General features: G+C 38.9%; 1 pseudogene; it reads right to left on the reverse strand.

Moving 5' to 3' along the window:
• Positions 1 to 6,167: 6,167 nt before the first annotated feature.
• LOC110287273 (NEDD8-activating enzyme E1 catalytic subunit-like) lies at positions 6,168 to 7,548 on the reverse strand (annotated as a pseudogene).
• Positions 7,549 to 8,958: the final 1,410 nt, after the last annotated feature.

The following is an 8,958-nucleotide window of genomic DNA, read 5'->3' on the forward strand; positions in this document are numbered from 1 at the left end:
TCCTGGCATCTTTTAGAAAACCCAGCCTTCAGGTTTGAGATTTTTGTATAGGCTTGGGGTGTTTTTTCCTCTTTGCATATTTGGTGATGAAACCCAGGGAAGCCTCCTGTTGAACTCCATTCCCAACTGAAGGAGTATATTTGTAAAATGCCACTTTTGCCTACTGTGGATTAAGTTGAAATCATGTTTGAGACCTTGCAATAGTTGGTCATATTATCTTGGGTTAAGGCAGAATTGGGAATTGGGAATACTTCTCAAGTTCCTAGTCAAATTAATTATTTTTTCCTTTAGATTTTTAAATTATTATTTTATGTGCATTGGTGTTTTGCCTGCATATGTGTCTGTGTGAGGGTGTTGGATCTCCTAGAACTGGAGTTACAGACAGTTCTGAGCTACCATGTGGGTGCTGGGAATTGAACCCTGGTCCTCTGGAAGAGCAGCCAGTACTCTTAGCCAGTGAGCCATCTCTCCAACCCTGAAAACTTATTATAACTTAGAAGGAGGTAAACTGGAGACTGCCAGAGGAGGCAGAGGTTTTTGTCATAAAAAATGACAGCAAGCTAGGCATGGTGACACACATCTGTAATTCCAGAACTTGGGAGGCAGAGACAGGAAGATCAAGGCTTGTTTCAGCTACATACAGAGTTCAAGAGAGGCCAGGGCTACATGAGATCCTATCGAAACAAACAGCTTTCTAAATGCTGGTGAGTCAATGATTTCCTCTGAATGATTAACTTATTTATTTTAATGGCTGTGTCTTAATTTCCATCTCTGTTGTATTCATCTGTGAATATAGTCAGTAGAGGAAAAATGCAACCACATTTTTTTTTGGTAGAAACACATGTTACATTTTGAAGATTTTTTTAATTGATAAAAGAAATTAGCCTAGAAGATTTCCCCCTTTGAGGTGCCACTATTCTTTATTTTGATTTGATTAATTAATAAATCAATTATGTGTCTGTGTATATATCATGGCATATGGTGAGTGTGTGTGTGTGTGTGTGTGTGAGAGAGAGAGAGAGAGAGAGAGGAAAACTTACATGAATTGGTTCTCTTCTTCCACCTTGTGGATCCTTGGAATCAAACTCAGGTCATCAGGCCTGGTAGTAAGCACCTTTACCCACTGAGCAATCTTTCCAGCCCTGCAGACACCATTCTTATAAGCCAAAAAGTTGGTGATTGAAAGTTCATCTTCCAAGGAATGACATGTAATATAGTTGAAATAAATGTATAACCTTCAGAGGATTCCAACTGATGATGTCACTGTGGATGTATTTGTTAAGTATAATGACTTAGACAAAAAATTTCATTCACAGGTCAAAGATATTCATTAGATTTCTGTGTAATGATCTGTTTTTTGGTTTGGTTTTGTTGTTATTGTTATATTTTTAATTGGATATTTTCTTTATTTGCATTTCAAATGTTATCCCCTTTCCCAGTTTCCCTCCCTCCTGGAAACATTTCCCTCCCTCCCCCTGCTTCTATGAAGGTGTTCTTCCACCCACCCACCCACTCCTACCTCCCCGCCCTCGATTCCCCTACACTGGGGCATCTATTGAGCCTTCATAGGACCAAGGACCTTTCCTTCCATTGATGCATGACAAGGCCATCCTCTTCTACATATGCAGCTGGAACCACGTGTACTCCTTTGTTGATGGCTTAGTCCCTGGGAATTCTGGGGGTCTGGTTGGTTGATATTGTTGTTCTTCCTATGGGGTTGAAAACCCCTTCAACTCCTTCAGTCCCTTCTCTAACTCTTCTATTAACCTTGTGCTCAGTCCAATGGTTGGCTGCTAACATCCGACTCTATATTTATAAGGCTCTGGCAGCGCCTCTCAGGAGGCAGATATATGATAAGCAAGCATTTCTTGGCATTCTCAATAGTGTCTGGGTTTGGTGACTGTATATGGGATGAATCCCCAGGTAGGACAGTCTCTGGGTGGCCTTTCCTTTAGTCTCTGCTCTACACTTTATCTCCATATTTGCTCCTGTGAGTATTTTGTTCTCCTTCTAAGAAGAACCTAAGTATCCACACTTTGGTCTTCCTTCTTCTTGAGCTTCATGTGGCCTGTGAATTATATCCTGGTTCTTTGGAGCTTTGGGGCTAGTATCCACTTATCAGTGAGTGCATACCATGTGTGTAATGATCTATTTTTACTTTGTAATTTATAGTCCGCAAAAGGCTTTTATTGTAAAAGTAAAATTTATCCTAACACTTAGGCTTCTTTCTTTTCTCTCCTTCCTTCCTTCCTTCCTTCCTTCCTTCCTTCCTTCCTTCCTTCCTTCCTTCCTTCCTTCCTTCCTTCCTTCCCTCCCTCCCTCCCTCCCTCCCTCCCTCCCTCCCTCCCTCCCTCCCTCCCTCTCTCTCTCTCTCTCTCTCTCTCTCTCTCTCTCTCTCTCTCTTTCTTTCTTTCTATCTTTCTTTCTTTCTTTCTTTCTATCTAAGGGTAGTGTCACTGTAGGAAAGAAGAATATAATATTGTATTCATTGGCCAGTATATCTGTTTTCTACTTTGAACTATCAGTTTATAATCTGTCTAGTATATTTATTAACAAACTTTTAAAAAATGAGTATTACATTTGCTTATTTATTTTATGTATACACACTTCTGTAGGCACAAATTTGCCATTGCACACATCTGGAGGTCAAAAGACAACTTGTGGAAATTTGTTCTCTCCTTGTATCAGATGGGCCCTGAGGAATATAACTAAGATCATCAGGCTTGGTGGCAAGTACCTTTACCTGATGGAGGCATCCTGCTGGTCTCTCAACTTAATATTGTATCCAAATTTTTGGAGTTAGAATCTGAAAGTTTCTGTTAGAGCTAACATGTGAAATCCTTATCATTTCAAGCAGCAATGTGAAAGTTTTATAAGGGGCTTTTTTTCCAGGATGTCTGTTTGTTATCATTCTGTTTACCAGTTTTCCTGTGTGTGTGCACGGTTGTAGAAACAATGGAGACTCAGTTAACTCCTGAGTGGGTGAGGGGTAGGGTGTGTCACTAAGAGGCAGAACACTTGTATCTTATGCAGGAGTGAGGCTCCAGGCTCCTTCTGTAGCATAGCACAAGACAACAGCAAAGCCATAGAGAATTGTACAGGGAATGTTTAAAAGTTTAAATAATGTAATCCTTATTCTATGCAAACTCAGATTCCATATATATTCTGACAATTGAATTTTTCTTTATGCTCAGCACTCCATGAGGCCGAGGCAGGCAGATCTTTGAAGACTAGCCTGGTAGTGAGCTACAGGAAAGCCAGGGCTATGAACTGAGAGCCTGCTCAAAACAACAAAAAGCAAAACCACAGAAGACTCAGCTGTATCAGAAGCTCTTCTTCATATTGGAATTAAGTTTCTTTCTTTTTCTCATAATCATAACAGACATGTCTTTTCATGTAAAAATATTCACAGGAGCCACAAAACCCCCCACAATTTAATAAGCTTTTTTCTCCTACTTTTAGATATAACACATTTAATACTTTTATTTGGACACCATACTCCTGAAGTGTACCTATAGCAACTAAATGGTCTCTTTTTTGGATTAATTCTTAACATTTTCCCAAGGGGAGTAAAAGACAAGGAAAGCAAACAACACCAACGAAAACTTCAGAGGGAGTTACCTTTAGACAAATGTGCAGTTATCACTATAAAGGGCATCATTGTTTCTTCTTGAAGGCCAGAGGAGAATACAGATACACAAAGTTCATTTTGATAAATGCACCCTGAGGGAAGGGAGCTAGATTACAGCAGGTTCGGAAGACAGCTTGACTTTTGAGGGGGGTCATTACTGGGGATAGAATTCAAGGTCTTGCTCATGTAAATCAAGTGTTCTATCAAGGAGCTAGAGCTTCAGTTGTATTGAAGTTTTTTGGAGTAGCTCTATATAACCCTGGCAAGCTGTGTAGACTAGAATAGTCTTAAACTCACAATTGGCTTGCTTCAGCTTACTAGATTCTGGGATTAGGGGCACAAACCATCATATCCATCTTCAGCACTTAACAATGTTACCAATCTGGGGACATGTAAAGTTAACTAGTCCTTAATCCTTGAGATATAAAAGCAGACAAAGTGGAGTCTTCTGTGTTACATCGATTAATGATGTAAAACTGACCTTATTTCTGAGATAAACACCACTTGCATTATCTGCTGATCTACTGTGGGATTCAGCTTCTAAGTTTTTGCTTTTCTTAAGGTTTTTCTTAAAAACTTTCCATAGATATTTATGGAGAATATCAGTCTGTGGTTTTCTTTTGTGCTTGTCTGAGTTTGGTAACAGGGTAATGCTGGCCTCCTAGAATAGGCTACAAACTCTATTCTCTTGCTCACTTTGGGGGGGAATTTCTTGTAGAACCAGTCATATCTGTTTTTTGAAAGCTAGTTAGACTTAGTAGCGATGCTATCTAGACATGGAGTTTCCTCGAGAAAGTTTTCAGCTGTGTTATTCAATACTTAACATCTACGCAGGTATCCGATTTCTCTTTAGTGAGCTTTTAATGTGTCTGGCATTGACTTTTTAGGTATGATTGGTTATCATGTTTTGCTGTTATTCCCTTAGTGTCTGTGTCATCTCTTCTGTCATTTTCTTTTTAATTTTTTTTAATGATTTATTTATTTTATATACGTGAGTACACTGTCTCTGTCTTCAGAACAGCAGAAGAGGGCATTGGATCCCATTATAGATGGTTGTGAGCCACCATGTGGTTGCTGGGATTTGAACTCAGAACCTCTGGAAGAGCAGTCAGTGCTCTTAACCACTGAGCCCTTCTTCTCTCATTTTCATACTGATAATTTGTCTTTCTTTCTTTCTTTCTTTCTTTCTTTCTTTCTTTCTTTCTTTTTTTTGTTAAGTATCACAATACTTTTATTTATCTTATTTTAGTTTTTGAAAGAACCAACTTTGGAGCCTATAACCTCAGCAGCATTCAGGAGGCTGAAACAGGAGACCAATTTGTCATCTTCTGCTGCATAGCTAATTTGAGGCTACTCTGGGCTACATATTAAGACCTTTCAAGAAACAATAACAAAAGTAAAATAAGTAAGCAAGGAGACCAAGCAACTTTTGGTTTCAGGAATCTTCTTATCTCAACACCGATGTTTATAATCGCCTTTCTTCTCCTTACTTGGAATTTCTAAACATTTACTCATTTGTTGACTGTGTATGTGTGTGCACACGCCTGTGTGCATGTGTGTATAGATGTGTGTGGCATATGCACTTGTTAGTATGTACACATGTGTGTGTAGAGGCCAGAAGTCAACATCAAGTGTCTTTCCTGGGTTGTGCTTGACTTTAATTTCTTTCTTCCTTTTTTTATGGTTTTAGAGTTTTATTGTTTGGTGGTTCAGTCTCTGTGAGCCCTCATGGGCCCAGATTAGTTAACTCTGTAGGTCTTCTTCTTCTTCTTTTTAAAGTAGACAATGTACTATTTTATTAATAAATAGTACAATAGCATCAATGATAACTGTTTAAACATTAATTTTCTTTGAACAGCCATGTCTTAGTTTAAATTTGTGCATACTGGTCTCTGTGACATTGCAAACAAATACATGAAAATATGTTGTAATCATGCACAGGTATGAATCTCTAATACTGTTTACAAATTATCATGGACAAGTTAAACTGCAATAGTTAATACATACATGAATAGTCATAATTATATGAATAGTAATGAAGAAACTGCCTATGTGTGATATACTCTAGATGTCAGGTTGTAAATATTTAATGTTCTTAAAAGACATAATACCTCATTTCCATTCAAGGATACATTTCTATTCATGTGGATATTCAAATGCACGCCAAGGAATATGCTCTTTGACAACAACAAACTCACACAAAAGACAGTGTTTGTCCTGCTTTAAAGAAGCAATACATTTGTTCATAATCTTTTCTGGAGACATAGCTTTCCATAGTAATAAAATGAATGTGCTTACTAGCCCAACCCCAAAGTTCAGTCTTCAAGAGAAACTTATAAAGTTAAGAAAGAGTCAGTCATAGATATAGATATAGATATAGATATGTCAAATTCTAGCCACACAAATGCTAAAAATGACATCAATTAAACTTCCTTTCTTGGGTGTTCTCCTCTGTCTCATCTTCCTTGCTCTACAATTCCATACCATTTATAAAATATATTCTATGAATTTTCTAATATGTGCAGATTTATTTTCCTTAAGTAAAATGAAGTTTGAATAGTACAGTCTGTGGTGTAGTGATATCAGCAACAGCCAGCTCTTGTCCATCAACTCGTCCCAGTTATTTTGATGTTTTGGAAAGATTGGACCTTGTTCATTCTTCAATAGACGTTACTAGCTGTAAGTAAAGTGTCCTATTTTTCCCCCTCTAATGTGATAGCTGGAGACTTCATTTGCAGAGAAGCACTATTGGTTAGATAGTCTAAAACATCTTGTAGTTTAGCTGACAGGGAAAACTGAATGTTTTGACGAAGTTGGCTACATGCAGGACAGTTATCCTATCTCTCTGCTTCAAATGTGTGTATACAGTCCATCTACATCATTGAATACCAAGTAATTATTAAGGGGAATGTACGCACTTGTAGCTAGCTATCTTCAAAACCTCAGTGGCACACACAGCTGCAAAGACTGCATTTGTAGAAGCTACTGCAGGAATGATTCATTTTACTACCCCTTGGGTGAGTCTGTAGGTAACACCTCTAATATTATATTGTGATGCTCTCTCTATGGAGTTTTGGAAAATCCACTGAATATGTTCAGGGTCATTTCTGTTTAATGGAACCCCATCTCCAAAAGGCTGGTCTTTATGCCACTGCAATATCCTTACATATTTGATATAGTGTTCTGTGAGCCTGGGCATAGATGCAATGGTACACATGGGGAAATTGACCTGTGGTGCGTAAAGTTCCAGAGTGCACTCAATACAAGCAGTCATTGGGGCAAAAATCACTCGGGCATTTCCTTTAAAGCCTTCTGTCCCCCTATTTTTGAAGGTATAATGGAGTTTGGATCCAACATACCATCTTCATAATTTAGAAGAGATATCAGCATTCCATTGATCCAACTTCTGGCTATGATAGAGTCCAATCCACATACTATAATATAAAATTGTCAGTAGAAAGTGTCATTTAAATCTTGAATCTTGTTGAAATGTGGGACCACGTTGCAGTTAGGAACTCTCATTTAGGAATTCTGCAGCAACTTCAGCCTTGGGTCTTCCAACATCTTTAGGCCTAAATGAAAACTGCCTATTTAAATTGGAAACATCTATAGTGTCCATGTCTATAACATGAATCGGTCTAAAAACAAACAGTGCCAGATTTTTTCAGAAGCTCACATTCTAAGCCACCAGCTCCAATGACTAGAACTTTACATGTATCGAACAAGAACTGGAGTGATTCAGTGCTTGGTTCGAAATCAGGGTGTGTGAAGGGTCCAGACCGGTCGAGGAACTTCTTTACATGGTTCCAGTGACCTTTCCAGTCTCCAGTGTCCCCACACCCATCACCAACACCCATTTTCTCAGCCAGGAGCCCCTCTATTCTCCTTTTCTTCTCTGGCTCCTTGCCATCTGCCATGTTGTTCCCTGCCTCTTCCCAGAGGCCCTCACAGCGAGCAGGTCTGCCTGGGAGGGGTGGGATTCTCTGTAGATCTTCTTATGGTGTCCTTGATCTCCTGGCTTGCTTAAGTCTATACCCCACTGTTTACAAGACTCCCCAAGCTCCGTCCAGTATTTGGCCATGAGTCTGCATCTGTTTCTATCTGCTGCTGGAGAAAACGTTTCAGAAGATAGTTATGCTAGGTTCTTGTCTGCAAGCATAGCAGAGTATCATTAATAGTATCAGGGCTTGGCTTTCTCACATGGAATGGGTCTCAAGTTGGGCCAATCATTGGTTGATCTTTCACTCAGTCTCTGCTCCACCTTTATCCCTGTGTACCTTGTAGGCAGGACAAATTTTGGGTTTAAGGTTTCATGGGTGGGATGTCCCCCTCCTCCTACTGAATGTCCTGCCTGGCTACAGGAGGTGGCCACTTCAGTCTCTCCATCTCCAGCTAGTAGGAATAGATCCTTGCTTTCTAATATTAGCATTAAGTTCTCTAGAATCTCACCAATGTATCATTTTAGTGGCATCCCACTTGGGTTTTCTTTTTATTCCATTCAAAGTTTTTTATTGTTACTGTTAAGATTGAACCAGAGGCCTGTTCATGCTAGGTAACATATTTTACCATAGAATTACATAGCCATCGAAAACATGCTCTATAATTTCATATTGAAGTGTTGTTTTCCATCTATCTATCTATCTATCTATCTATCTATCTATCTATCTATCTATCTATCTATCTCTCTATCCATCACCCATTTATCTGCCTGTCATCTATCTATATGTCAAATCATGGTGCTGGGATCAAATCTGTCAAATCTGGTATCATCGGCATACTAAATACCAACCTTGAGTTATGCCACTGAGCTACACCCCCAGACCTCATTATTTCTTGTTGTGAGTACTCTCACTGATATATTATTTAAAAGTGTGTTTTAGTTTCCTCTACTTGGATTTTCCAGAAATGTTTATAATTGATGTATAATTTAACTTCATTGTGGTTAAAAATATACTCTGTTTGACTTGAATCCTCCAATAATTACTTTGGCTTAAAATAGAAATTTATTCTCTCATAGTCCTGGATGACAAAAGTCCAAGGTTATTGACATAAATCAAAGTGTTGACAGGAATCACTCCTTATATTAGCTTTTGGTGATTGTTGGGATCCTTTGGATTGTGTCTTCTGAGATCAATTAGAGATGGGCATGGTGCTTCATGCCTGTCATAGCAACACTTGGGAGGCTGAAGGAGAGCTGTGAGTTTGAAGTAAGCCTGTCCTATGTAGTGAGCTCCAGATCAGTCTAATCTATATGAGACATTGCCTCAAACGTGTTGATTTGAGCCACATGTGGTGGCTCTCACCTTTAGTCTCAGCACTTAGGAGGT

This window comes from Mus caroli, unplaced genomic scaffold (assembly GCF_978045245.1).
Source record: "Mus caroli unplaced genomic scaffold, Mus_caroli_1 scaffold_5, whole genome shotgun sequence".
Classification (NCBI taxonomy): Eukaryota; Metazoa; Chordata; class Mammalia; order Rodentia; family Muridae; genus Mus; species Mus caroli.